Raw genomic sequence first — 15663 nt, 5'->3', positions numbered from 1 at the left:
ACAAGGGTACTCAGATTCAGATTGGGGAAAATGAATTGATACCAGAAGGTCCATAACTTGGTGGTGCTTCTTTCTAGGCAATGCATTAATATCTTGGAAAAGTAAGAAGCAAAACATTGTTTCTAGATAATCATCAGAAGTTGAATACAGAGCCCTATCCATGGCTGCTTGTGAAGCTCAATGGCTCTTATTTCTATTTCATGACCTTGACATTTCTCATCCTAAATCGATTAGCATATTCTATGACAACGACTCAGCTTTGCACATAGCTGCTGTGAACACCCAATTTTGTCTGGACCAAAATACTTTTAAATAAAACGACCAACAAAAATAAAATAAGTGTTTATGAGTATTTTCTATCAAAAAAGGGCATTTTTTAGGTGACCCAAGATAAAAATGATTTAAATTCGAATATTTTAATTTATGATTTTTATAAAATTCGAATTTCATTCTTAAAATACTTTAATGATAAAAATCAAGTTTTGAATTTGAATTAAAACTAATAAAAATTTGATTTATGTGGAGAAGAATAATTTCCCTTAACTTTCTCCAATGATTTAATGAGGGTATTCTCTTATATTTTGCACATGTGCCATCTATTTTGCTATAAATAGAGACCACATTCACACACCAAAGGGACACCAAAAAACATCAATTTAGAAAACCCATGAAAGTAAGGCATTTAAAGAGTGAGAAATATATATCATAGCGAGTGAAAATGCATTCAAAAAATCCTTACACATTTTAGCGAAAAAAGTGCTAAGAAAAATAGTACACTGTTATACCCAAAATCATTTATACACAAAAAAAGCAACAAGAAGTATTCAAAACAGTCCAGACAAAATCCAAGGAAGACTGCGTTATTTTCCAACCTCTTGTTTATAATTTCTAATTTGCCTATGAAATTCAAGTGCAAGGGATCTGGAAGAAAAACAATGTTTTTTTTTCATAAATTCACACGTAGGTGAGTTTTTCTTTTCATTTGTTCATTTCTTAATTGTTAATAATATTTAATAGTATAGTAATAATGAGTATTAATTTTAAATAGTAATGTCACTATCAATTGTGATTGTTTAGTGATATATAAGATATAATTAGTAAAATATAATTAGCATGCATAATATAACTGTCGTTTTAAAATAAAATAAAAATTAATATTATTTGATGTATTCTTTTTACAAACGGATCAGGTATATTCCTAATACCTACCCAATGCATTTTATTATGTAATAATCCTAATTGTTAAAGCAAACTTAATATATTAATATAAAATAATTTTTTTTTAAAACTCATTGACCAATAAAAATAAACTAATTGCTTCTATAATTGGATACTAACTTATTAACTTTTACAGTAGACATTACACTGTAGGCATAAGAGTACTCACGGTTGAGTAGTACCTTGCAACTATGTAATGTTTATATCATATAATAAAGATTTTTATAATAAAAATTTCATCTATCAAACATATAAAAATAATTTAGTTAAAAAAATAATAAACATGTTTTAAAGAAGATTCAGTAATGAGGTTATGACTTAGTATCTCACACTGGGACAATTTTTGGGTAGGTCCCATTTTCCTCGAATCGAAAAGTTTCACGAAGCTCAAAGCTGAGGCAATTTTACATAAGGTTGTTCACAGAAAAAAAAACAAATAGAGTGTTAGGAGAGCGATACTAAGTCGAAAACCTGAAAAGGCGATTTAGTATCATTGCAAAAATAGGGAATTCCCGACAAATACCTACATCAGGTATTTTGGGCAAAAATTAGGGAAAATTAAATGAACACCCTTAAGGTGAAGTCTTACTACTACACATCATCGATCATCCAAATTGTGGCAGTTTATAAATAATAACCACCTGAATGAAGACAATATGTCAAAATAGGCATACTGGGGTAGTTTTTGTTGTTACAAAAATATCAACGATTTGGAAAGAATTCATTAGCCAGCCTATAATGGGGAATTATGATTGAGTTTAGTAACTATCCTCAAGATTATACTATGGTAATTTTTTGGACCACCTTAAGAGAAAGGAATCTTCAGCTAAACTGGGGCAAATTTTGATAGGTGAAAAGTTATGGTATCAATCAACAACAAACATCAAGGGTCGCTTCAGTCGAGTCTGCAAAAGATTCTGAGTTTCATCCAAAAAATATAAAAATAAACCATGAATGATACATTAGAATATTTGTGCATGGGTCTTACCTCTCATTCCATTACATTCAAAAAACATATAATATTTATATTATACATGACATAATAGCATCAAACAATGCATATACATGACATGCGTCAAAAATAATAACATCAAACAAATGCATATACATGACATAAATTTATTAAATCACATCAATATTCAAGTCAATGCATATTCACATTAATCAAACAATGTATATACATGACATAATAGCATCAAACAATGCATATACATGACATACGTCAAAAATAATAACATCAAACAATGCATATACATGACATACATATACTAAATCACATCAATATTCAAGTCAATGTATATTCACATTAATCAAACAATGCATATACATGACATAATAGCATCAAACAATGCATATTTATGACATACATAAAAAATAATAATATCAAGCAATGCATATACATGACATACATATATTAAATCACATCAATATTCAAGTCAATGCATATTCACATTAATCAAACAATTCCTATACATGGCATAATAATATCAAACAAAGCATATACATGACATACAAACAATACATATACAAGACATACATATATTAAATCATATCAACATTCAAGTTAGTACATACTCACTTTAATCATAAAAGCATCAACAAAAAAATCATGCATACACAAATATTCAAACAAGGACACCCCTAAACCCCTAATTTTCTTATGTTAAACATCAACCACCTCTCAGGCATCATCATCATAATTATGCATGCTCATGCCAATCAATGCATAGTCAAATTCATACAATACAAACATCAACATAAACTTCATGCGCACATATCCCAAACAATCATACCATTCATCTGAACTATTTCAAATTATACTTTCGAGGACCCCGTACTTGACGATCTCGAAGTCAATCTTTCTAGGCTTTGTGCCTGAACTTTTAAAATTTAAGGGTCCCGTGCTTGACAGCCTCAAATTGTACTTTCGAGGACCCCGTGCTTGACGACCTCAAAGTCAACCTTCCCAGGCTCCATGCCTGAACCTTTAAATTTGAGGGGGCCATGCTTGACGACCTCAAATTGTACTTTCGAGGACCCCATGCTTGACGACCTCGAAGTCAATCTTTCCAAGCTCCATGCTTGGCATTTTAAAATTTGAGGGGTCCGTGCTTGACGACCTCAAATTATACTTTCAAGGACCCCATGCTTGACGACCTCAAAGTTAACCTTTCTAGGCTTCGTGCTTGGCGTTTTAAAATTTGAGGGCCCCTAGCTTGACGAACTCAAATTTTACTTTCAAAGACCGCGTGCTTAACGACCTCGAAGTCAATCTTTCCAATCTCCATGCTTGGCATTTTAAATTTTGAGGGCCCCGTGCTTGACGACCTCAAATTGTACCTTCGAGGACCCCGTGCCTGACAACCTCGAAGTCAATCTTTCTAGGCTGTATGCCTCACGTTTCTAAAATTTGAGTGTCTCGTGCTTAACGACCTCAAATTGTACTCTGGAGGACCCCGTGCTTGACGATCTCGAAGTCAATCATTCCAGAACTCATGCATGTTGTAAATTAATTTCCAAGCTTCGGTATTACACTAACCTACGTTCTTGGTACGGCCTTGCTCTCTATCGTTCCATCAAAAAGTCTTTTGTACCTTAACAAAATCAGCATTCATTTCCTTACTAGTTACTTATCATGACACCACACAAACTTCAGTTTGTGTGCTATCCAATAAGAAACAAGTAAAGACAGACAGTTGTGCACACCCAATTTTGTCCGGCCCAAAATACTTTTAAAGATAATGACAAATAAAAATAAAATAAGTGTTTATGGGTAATTTCTATCTAAAAAAGGCATTTTAGGTGACCCAATATAAAAATGATTTAAATTTGAATATTTTAATTTATGATTTTTATTAAATTCGAATTTCAATCTTAAAATACTTTAATGATAAAAATCACGTTTTGAATTTGAATTAAAACTAATAAAAAATTGATTTATGTGGAGATGAATAATTTTCCTTAACTCTCTCCAATGATTTATGAGAGGATTCTCTTATATTTTGCACATGTGTCATCTATTTTTCTATAAATAGAGACCACATTCACACACCAAAGGGACACTAGAAAACATCAATTTAGAAAACCCATGAAAGTACGGCATTTAAAGAGTGAGAAATATATATCATAGTGAGTGAAAATGCTTTCAAAAAATCCTTACACATTTGAGTGAAAATAGTGCTAAGAAAAATAGTACATTGTTATACCCAAAATCATTCATACACAAAAAAGCAGCAAGAAGTATTCAAAACAATCCAGACAAAATCCAAGGAAGGTTGCGTTATTTTCCAACCTCTCGTTTATAATTTCTAATTTGCCTCCAAAATTCAAGTGCAAGAGATCTGGAAGAAAAGCAATGTTTTTTTTTTCATAAATTCTCATGTAGGTAAGTTTTTCTTTTCATTTGTTCATTTCTTAATTGTTAATAATATTTAATAGTATAGTACTAATAAATACTAATTAAATAGTAATGTCACTATCAATATTGTTTAGTGATATATAAGATATAATTAGTAAAATATAATTAGCATACATAATATAACTCTGGTTTTAAAATAAAATAAAAATTAATATTCTTTAATTTATTCTTTTTTCAAACGGATCAGGTATATTCCTAATACCTACCCGATGCATTTTATTATGTAATAATCCTAATTGTTAAACTAATTGCTTTTATTATTGGATATTAACTTATTAACTTTTACAGTAGGCGTTACATTGGATGCATAAGAGTAGTCACGGTTGATTAGTATCTTGCAACTATGTAATGTCTGTATCATATAATAAAGATTTTTATAATAAACATTTCATCTATCAAACGCATAAAAATAATTTCGTTAAAAAAATAATAAACATGTTTTAAAGAGGATTTGGTAATGAGGTTATGACTCGTGTCACATCTTTCTTTCTCTTCGAACCGAGAAGCGATTGCGGTCATTGCCTCTGTTATTTATCGAGGCGAGAAGAAGATAAATGACCTATGTTGACTCTTCGTCCATTAATCCCCTTCGATCAATTTAAATAATTTATAAAATTGTAATCAAATCAAACGAAGCAATGCAAACATTTCCAAAACTAGAACTACGTAGTCTTGATTTCTCTATTGCACTTAGGGATACGTAGGAGCAAGATCAACTCTTATCAGACACAAAAATAAAAAATAAAAATTTTGTTTTAAGTAATTTAATTTTAATAAATTAAGGGTATTTAATTCATGCAATAAGTTACACTACCGTGTTATTATGTACGAACGGGGTGCTAATACCTTCCCCGATTCGTAAACGACTCCCGAACCTGGATATCAAAGTCCAAGACCCAATGTAATTGGGCAAAAAGATTTTTCTACAGTTTTGACTAAAAAATGTAGTGGCGACTCTAAAAAGGTTGTGCAACCGAAAATCGGGGCACATTGACATAGATTGTCATGTGGTTCATGAACTGGTTTTAAACAACACTATTCATCTTCTCCCAATTCATACTGCTCTACAACTCGCTAGCATTTTTACCAAGTCTCTTTCTCCTTCACCTTTTCACAACATTTTTCCAAACTTGGCATTATCAATATCTACATGCCTAGTTTGTGGGGGTCTGTTGAAGAAAATAAATTCACAAGTCCAAAGCTCAAGGAAGAAATAAGAAGAATTAAAGCCTTTTTTATCAAAGTTTCCTTTTTTTTAGCTCGTTTCCAAAATTCTGTTGACTATTATTAGTTAAGTTTCCTTTTTTATCCTTTTTCTGTTATGTAATTAGTTTTAGCCTTGGGTACTTTATTCTCTTGATAAATAGTGACTTGCAAGCTTTATATAATCCTCAAGAAATTCAGTAAAGATTCATACATCATTTTTCAAGTTCATTTGTTATGCCATTTTTCATTTTGCGAAGGTTAGGGATGGCAATGGGTCTGATTGGGTCCGAGTAGTGCATTACCTAGACCCGCCTTATTGCTTCATTTTTGGATTCAGACCCGCCCCAAACCCATGCTGATACCCGATGGGTCTACTACCCATGAGTCCTTGTTACCCAGTGGATCTGAGGGTACCCACAAATTAAAAAACAATAAAAATAATATCATAATATTATATCATAAATAATGTTCATTAATGAAATAATAATATCTAAACCTTTCATAAATCTAAACTTGCCTATATATGTTTAATACTATACATAGCAATTCTAAACCTAGATAAATAGGAAGATTACAATAGATAATCGACATCTAACATAAAACTTTATCGAATTATTATAATATAGATAGTTTATAATCATTCATAAAAAAATATATAACTACAAAATAATATACTAAATAAAAGCGTGTAATAAAGTTACAGCGTGAAGATATTTCATTCTTCTACTTTGTTGGAGATGTAAATCTTGGCCATACCAAAGAAAGACTATTCCAAAGTCCGTAAGCTTCCATCCACAATTTTGATTTCTTTTTTAATCAATATTTTCATATTTAGTTAATATTTATTAACTTTTACCATTGATTCATAACATATAGAGATTCAAGAAAGTTTAATATTGGTTGTTGACTGTTTAACATAATTTTTATCTTTTATCCGCACTAATGGCTGACTATGTATAATATCAGACACACATAGATAGCTTTAAAGTTTGGGGTATAAACGTATCATATAAAATATAAGTTTAGCTAGAGAGGAACAACCCCTACTATAGAGATGAAGATTGATCAACATACCATACTGCAAGTCACTAGATTTAGGTATTTAGGATCAATCATAGGATTCAAACAGGTTGAACGAAATGATAAATTATATCAATGTCATACGTGATAAAAAGATATTAGTCAATATTAAAGAGAATTTTTACCGCATGACTATAATACCTGCAATGCTATATGAGACTAAATGTTGAACGACAAAATATCAACAAGAGAATAAAATTCATGTAGCAAATATAGAAATGTTGTATTGGATGAGTGAATAAATTAAACAATATAAGATCCTGAATGGAGATCACTTGTTCCAAGATTTGGTGTCCCATTGTGGACCACGATCCTGAGTGTATCTAGTTGATAAATGGACCACGATCCTGAGTGTGCAGTCGACCGCCGAGGATTAAAAACTAGATAACTTATTCGAGTTTGGAATAGTGATGATATTCACATCCATTTTAACCTCGTTAGGTTTATTGTCGTATTTTTTTTGTACTAGACAAGGTGTGCGTTTTATAGCATTGTGCATCTATCCTATTATTAAATGGCAATCCTAACATTATTGAATTATCTATGAATAAGTAAAAGCAATCTCTTGAATTTTATAAAATTGAAAACGATATTTTATACTTAATTTTTATTTTTAAATTAAATAGAAAACAAAAATTTAAAATATTTTGGGATTCATATTTTTTTTTTAAATATGATCATTCCATAACTAGGATAATAAGTCATCATTAAGTCATTTAAAATCCATTTAGAAAAAATATGTAGGGTACAAAAACGAAAGTGAATGGTCTTTGGCCATTATTAAGCCAATAACTTCCATTTTTTTTATTATATCAAACAAACGAAAAATTAGGGAAAATATTTTGAAATTGAATCTATCCTACTAAGAGTCTATTAAGTACTCTCATTTATATGTTTTGTTTGAATAATTAGTTTTTTTAAAAGATTTTTTTTGTCTTGGGCCTTTTTTGGGCCAGAAAAATTGGGTGTTCACATTGTAATAATGCATCATTTGTATGATAATTTTTATCAAAGTTAATGACTAATTCCCTAAAAAAATGTGTTAGAGTTGTTACATTGTGTCACTCCTATTCAACCAAATATAGAAGCAATATATTTTTAGATACAAATAAGTAAAGCGAATAAAATTGTCTCTTTTGCTAAAAAATAACAAATGAAATCATTTTTTAATAATGAGTACAGATACAAAATAAAAGAAAATAAACATTTTCTAAAAATAAAAAAGAGTAACTACCTTCTCCCTATGGCTTAATTGATCACCATAATAGTTGCAACAAAACATTATTTCCATTAATAAAAAGTAATTGGTGAATTAAAATAAATATTTTGCCAATAAATAGCGAGTGACCATAAGTTACAAAAAAATAAACACATAATTATTTTCTTAATAAAAAGGTTAAAAAATGTAGAGATTTTGAACCAAAATACAATCACATTAATTAAAGAGGGAGGAAATGTCACAAATATTTTTTTTCCCAAGTCATCATTTGGATGATCAAGTTATGGCGCTTGTTCTCCTCAATATATAAAAAATAAATATACTTTTAATTAATAAAAATTAAAATCACATCAAGGGTGGAGGAAAGATAACAACTATTTGCTTATTTTCCTCAACTCATCTTTTAAATGGTCACGCGACGTCCCTCTTGTTCCTAAAATTAATTAAAACACACATCAACCAACAAATATTTTTTACTAAGGACTGCATAGTCATAATTCTTTATTACTCATTCAGATACATAGAAGGAATATACTATCTTTTTAGGGGACACATGTTGTGGATGATTATTTGGGGAAGGAAAATTAGGGTTAGGGTTTATGAGGGGTGAGGAATAAGATAAATTAGGGGATTCAATGGTTGTGGAGGTAAAAATTAGATACCTACTAATTTGTCTCTAGTGGCACATAATGCTTCATAAATGGCTTCATGCTTGACTTCATGTTCCTTTTTGCAATTTTTCTACAAAAGTGTTTCATCTATCTCATTGTTGGACCTTTTGAGAGACATTATTCAAGAATGAAAGCACCAAAAACAACAAAGAACTTTTAGAAGAAGTACATTGGAGAAAATTAAAAAAAAAATTACACTATTATTGGACAAATTTGTCAATTTTATTGTCTTTAGAAGTAAAGATATCAATATGAATCTGAACGGCAATAACAATTTGATCAAAGAGAAATTTTTCTAGAGAATATTTGTTCGAATCATTGTTCGCGTCTTTGTATTGAAGAATCCAAATAGAGAAACTAAAAACTATAACAAAAATAGTGACTTCAATGAAAATTATGAATTAAGCTATAAATTATATAACAATTAAATATTTATTTCATCGAGAATATTTTAGAAAAATGATCCCTTGAAGTTATGTTAATATATGTTGTTCTCTTCTCATCTACCTGTACAACAAGCTTCAGCAAATAGGGTCACATTCACCAAGTATATTCACAAAAACTTAAAAAAAAAATGCCTACTCTTAGCTCCAAGTCACAAATAATATCACATTCATCATCTTCTAACTGACCCTGCCTATAGTTGAAGGTAAGAATGAAAATAAAATTCCCAACCCTTTCTATCAATAAGACTTCAAATATAGTGCTGCAATTTGGTTATAGATATAGATGATTCCCAACCCTTTATATCATCGACAGAGCCTCTTGATATAGATGATTCTACAAGCTTCTTACAAGCCAACGATGATTGTTTACTATTGCTCCCTATACAAAAAGGACTAGCAAGATCTACTGCTTCCTGATCACTAACCTGAAACAAGAGTGACAAAGAGAACCATGTTTGTTAATTAATTCTTATTGAGTAAAAATGTCTTGTAACAAATTTCCAAAAGAAACAACTAAGATTGAAATTAATTGTACTACCTTTCCCCATGATCTATCTGAAGCTAAGAATAATAAGTCATGTCGAGGTTCAATCCTGAGAGCTTTGGTTTCAGGTTCTGCTATCACGGTATCACCCATTGTTTGAGGTCTCTATCACCAATTCCCTAGAAACTGCCAAACATCCCTGGGCCTTCCAATTCTCCAAACACCATGACATATATCAACATAGCCACCCTACAAAATCATATTTCAAATTAAGAACCTCGCAGTGGCTAACACTTGCTTGAATGATCAAAAGACAATAAAAAGAGCAAAACTAAGGATATCATTCCTTAGCTGCGTGATGTTGTTTTCCAATTAAGGTATCACATGTGTTACAACTCATAACAAAAACATAACATGTGAAACATTATATTTTTAGTGGAAAACAACACCACAAGCGTTCGAAGAGTTGTTAAGTTTTGTCTAAAAAATACAAAAAGTCCAATAGAGATTGTCTAAAACATATCATGTTAATTAAAAAAATTTGAACTTTTACTATTAGTAATGTTTTTGCCTCAATTTCATTGGGTGCAGCATGTAAGACAAAATTTGAGACAACAAATCTCTATCTCATTCTGACATGCTTACTAGGGTCTCAATTCTGCCTCTTTCATCTTCCCTTGAAGGCCGGTGATCAAATGTGAGGGCTTCTGCTACACCTCCTCTGCCAATGAAAGCGCAACAATCACCAGCATTCGATACAACAAGATTACCATTCCCGATCAATGCTGTTACACCAAAAGACCCACCATGAAGATTCTCTTTTAGGAAATAGAATCTGTGTTGAGGTAACCACACTTCACTGCTTCCTCAATGTTTATTTCATCTCTACTTATAACTTCATCCATGACATTCTTTTCTATGTTCCTAGTAGGATACCTTGCTTTTGCACGGGTAGTAATGTATTTTGTACATATTTAATTAAAAAATATTAGGGTAATTTGTTAATAAAAATGTTATGGAGGTTACCTCATAAAAGATTTCTATATACTCTATTGTTATGTAGAATTGTTAACGAATGAGATGATGTTGAACATTTTATATTAAATAATTATTATGAAGAAAAATTTGAAACACGATATAAAATAAGGTGTAAAATAGGACATTCGATGAATATATATGATATTGCCTATATTTTTCCTGAGATGATCTTTGCTTCAAGAAAATGATTGTACCATTACATAATCTTTCATATTGGTCTAAATTCCTCAATAGCATTATTAGAGTTTCAACTTTCAACTGATTATGATTGGAAAGAATAGTGGTCGTAAGTGAGTTTAAAAATTCAGGAGTTAGTATGTTGAATGTTTGGCTTTCATTAGCACCAGACATATTTGAACCTGCATATTCATTTTCCACACATATAGTTATACGTTAGAATATTTATTAGTGTAAGTTTAATAAATCTATTATGTCGAACATAATGAAAATTTAAAAACATCTAAAAAGTTCATCTGAAATTTTACTCATAATAATATATTCATTGATTTGATCAACAGTCTCAATTATCAATTCAAATATTGCTCTAGATTGCAGAAATCGTTCGTCCTTCTAGTGTTGTCGTACGCGTGTACAAAAGTGCATAATTATTTTATGATCTATATTCAAAATAATAATTAAAAATAAATTTATTGAAGTACTTGTGATAGATATATCTATTTTCATCAATGTGCACACTTTTTACATTTTTATTTCGAGAATAATAATAAAAAATACATTCATAATAACTTTCATATATAAAACATTTATACGTTACGCCTCAAAAATATCCATTAAAATCTCTATCAGTCATGTTTTGCTTAAAACATAATCACTTATAATTTGAATACAAACAATTGAGATCGATAATATTTCACTAACTTTATATGTAGTTTAACATCAATTTTAATATCTCACGACTAAAACTTATTATTGCAACACACTTTAAATGAGTTAATAAGTACACATTCATTTACTTTAATAATCATTATTACATTACTGATATCTTATTTTTATCATTTTGTTCAAAGCCAATAACAAAAATTATTTTATTGAGTGATATAAAAAACATTCAAATCCTACATATCCTAATACATTGAGAGCTACAACTCAACTTTATCGATAATACTTCACTCATTAATCACTTGAATCTCACATGGATATTAAACTAAATATCAACATAAACAAATAAAAAAACAACTTCAAATGTGTATAAATCTTCAACTTCAAATGTGTATAAATCTTCCTTTTATAAATGATTTCAGTATGAATATTTTTCAAAAATATATAGTATGTCTAAATGATTACCCTATGCATAATTTGACATCAAAATGCTAATATTTAAGTGAGTTATGACCTATTTTAACTGTGATAAATATGTTCTGTAATGTTTTTGTTTTCTACTTTAGAGTTCCATATATGTGTTTAGTTGTTTTGTTATTAATTCACTTTTGATTGGAATTAAATAATTATATAAGTTATGTCTAATTTAGTCATGTTAAGTTAGTTCTAAACAACATATCCTTTTTTACTTCAAAAATTCACACTAAAATAATTTTGCAATGCTTCTTTTCTTATAAGTAAAAAAATAATTTTATTTTTTCTTTATGATTTGATGAGAATTAATGTTTTACTGTTGTACCTAGGTTTTGATTAAACCATAAATCCTAAAAAATAATATTGTAATGTCAATCATTGTTTGGGCTACAATTCTGAATTTTAATTATTATTTTTGATTGGTGCATTCATATGCATGCAATATTAATATTGATTTTTGATGGTATATGTGCAATATTAGCATTTATATGTGCCTTTATATCAACATTAATTTGTCAAAAGTATTATGATTGAAAGTATCTGATTCTAAAATAACTCTTAACCAATAAAATTTAAATTGTATGAGATAATATAGCGTCTCTATATTCTCTATATAAATATAAGGACTTACTTATGCATCATATTGTTTGGGATTACGTTTATAAGTATCATATAAAGTTATAAGGATTTTTAAGCATATTCTTGATGATTAGTTTTTATTTTAGATTGATGCTCATTGTGTATAAATATTTGAATGTATTTTTAACATTCACATACAATATAAGCAAATGTTTTTTATTTGATTATATTTTCCCTAACAATCATTATTTGTACATATTTTCCTGTATGATATAGGTATAAAAAGATATCATTATACTATGTATTGCTCTGTTTGAAGATGAATAACATCGAACTTTAATGTTATAACATAATGACTATAATTTGATATTTCTTAATCAATATAATTGTAACTATGAGCTCTACAAATTTGTTAATTTATTTATTTAACATCTCTCTCCACTAAAGAGCAAAAAAAAAAAAAAAAATTTCCATGGATATGTCCAAAATTACAATTATAAAATTTCATGAAATTGACATAAGGCAAACCACGAGTTAACTTCGTGTACCATAAGGTTAACCAACAAAGTACAATAGCTCAAAAAAACTGAATCTATGAGAAATAAAGCAAAAAAACTAATCTATAGCTAGGAGAACCCTATGGTTAAAGGATCACAATAAGCTTTCCCATTCACTCCATGCGAGAATCATGGAACAAATACACTTGTGGTCTTGAATGAATTTTCTGGTCAAAACATGCAGAAGCTTAAAATAGAGAGTGAGAAAAAAAGTTCATAGTGAGAAACATAAGGTTGAGAGAGTGAGATAAGGAAAAGTAAGTTAATAGCAAGAGATTGAAAAGAAAAATTATAACTTTGCAAAAGAGATGACTATGAGGTTAAACATGCAGAAGCATGAAATAGAGATTGGAAAAAAAGTTCATTGTGACAAGCAATTGAGATAGTAAGGTAAGGAAAAATATGTTAGTTACAAAAAAATTGGAAAGAAAAATCATACCTTTGCAAGAAAGATGAGTCTGAGGCTAAACATCCAGAAGCTAAAAATAGAGAGTGAGAATAAAAGTCCATTGTGAGAAAGGTAATGTTGAGAGAGTGAGGCAGGCAGTGAAAAAAATAAGTTAATAGCAAGAGATTGAAGATAAAAATCATACCTTTACTGTAAAAGGGCCAACTTTACACAGAAAATGGAAACTAAAAAAATGAAACCTCGGTAAAGATGAAACTTCAGATGTATTTTAAAAAATAAATGGAAAAAAGGCAGAGTAAAGGAAAAAAATTTACAACGCAAATACACAAAATCAGGTACCAAATCAAGGGTTCCATGAACCTTTGTAACCGAGTAAAGATGACTCCTTAACAAATAAGTTGCAAAGGAAATGGATGAAACAGAGTGAAGAAATGAAAGCTTTCATGGTTGCAACAAAAAAATAACATTCTTTGTCAACCTTTGTGTAAGTGATGAACCATAAATTACCTTAAGGATGAGTTTGGGATGAGTTTAAGAGCAAGAGTGAAATAAAGATTATTAGAGAAGAATTGAAGAGAGAGATAAGTAATATGAGGGGAAGTGGATTCATTTGAATCTACTGTACGATACTAATTGAAAGTGGAAACCCACGTTCCTTCTATGCAAATGAAATGACTTTTCATTTCACCTTCTGTCATTTGAAAAATTTCTTCTATAACCCCTAAAGTAATAATATATTTTATAAAAGCAAAACAAATCAATATGAGATTGCAAATTTTTGGCTACATTTCCTAAGAAGCGAGATATTCATCCATTTCAATCAAGGTGAAGAGTATTGGGGATGCTTGAAATATGTTATTATATGAAATCACATATTGTTGTTGAAAGAGTTTCCTTGCTTGGTGAGACAAGTTTCTGATTGATATATTTAATGATGGGTCGACTCTTTGCTCGCCATCTCGGCTTTGTTGGAATAAATTGCAACGCCGGTATAATGGTTTCAAGAATGTTCATTTAAAAAAAATTAGCTTTATTGAATTATTAACAATTCCATACCATCTCGGCTTTGTTGGATTAATTCTAACGTCGATATAATAATATGAATTTAACAATTTAATACAAGTGATAATGAGTGATATTTATTTTCGTTTTCCTTTATTAACCAAACTACTTCCTCATGGAAGGTTGGTAAAGATTAAATAAATAAAGCAATAAATAAATGTTAGTTGCAGAATTTAAATGACAGAAAATAAATGTTAGTTGCGGAAAATAAATGACAGAAAATAAAATATAGTAGTTAGATCACTCATCATAACCTGTATTTTTCCTTTTCACAAAGATACAATTTATGAATTAAATTGCACTTTGATTCAAGGTTTCTTTCTTTGTCAACAAATAAAATTTATAAGTTAACACTTTACTATTTTACATTTGCATCTCTTTCAAGATTCAATTGTAGTATAGTATAGGGTTATGTCGAATCACAAGGAATTGCCTAATAGAACATTATTATAAACATGTTATATTACTAATAAAGTTTGAACATATTTTTGGTTTGATTTTGGTTATGGACTTTGAACAAGTAAACATAAATAAACATAAACAACTTATTATGCATAAATTCTTGAGGAGAAAATTTAGTTTGAATGATGGAAATATTTCTTAACATGTTTCTATGAAAAATGTTTATAAAAGTTATGTGTTATACTTTGGTTATTCCAAGCATCAGTTCATAAAATTTCCCCCTAGTCCTCTGGCAAGAAAAAGTGATTTTCAAACCTTGCAAAATACACTAATCATTAGAAAACTGCAACTCGACGAAATAAGTTGTCACGCCTTATTTCAGGCTCCGTAAACATTGATTAGACTTGATTACAAGTTGCTTAAAATGGATGTTTTGATTTGGCAAATGAACTAAGGTGTATTCCTACTTTTTAGTTCATTTGTCAAGACTTTAAAAAGAAGCATTTTGGATCTTGAAATCAAGTTTTAGGTGATCAAGCTAAAACCGCATTAAGCACTTT

At 29.6% G+C, this 15663-nt stretch overlaps 1 pseudogene; it reads right to left on the bottom strand.

The window, feature by feature from the left end:
- Positions 9507–15663, bottom strand: part of LOC109329334 — a 24264-nt pseudogene continuing 18107 nt past the window's right edge.

The sequence above is a fragment of the Lupinus angustifolius genome, chromosome LG16, assembly GCF_001865875.1.
Source record: "Lupinus angustifolius cultivar Tanjil chromosome LG16, LupAngTanjil_v1.0, whole genome shotgun sequence".
NCBI lineage: Eukaryota > Viridiplantae > Streptophyta > Magnoliopsida > Fabales > Fabaceae > Lupinus > Lupinus angustifolius.
The sequence above is the reverse complement of the archived record's forward strand: the minus strand, read 5'-3'. Positions and strand labels throughout refer to the sequence as shown.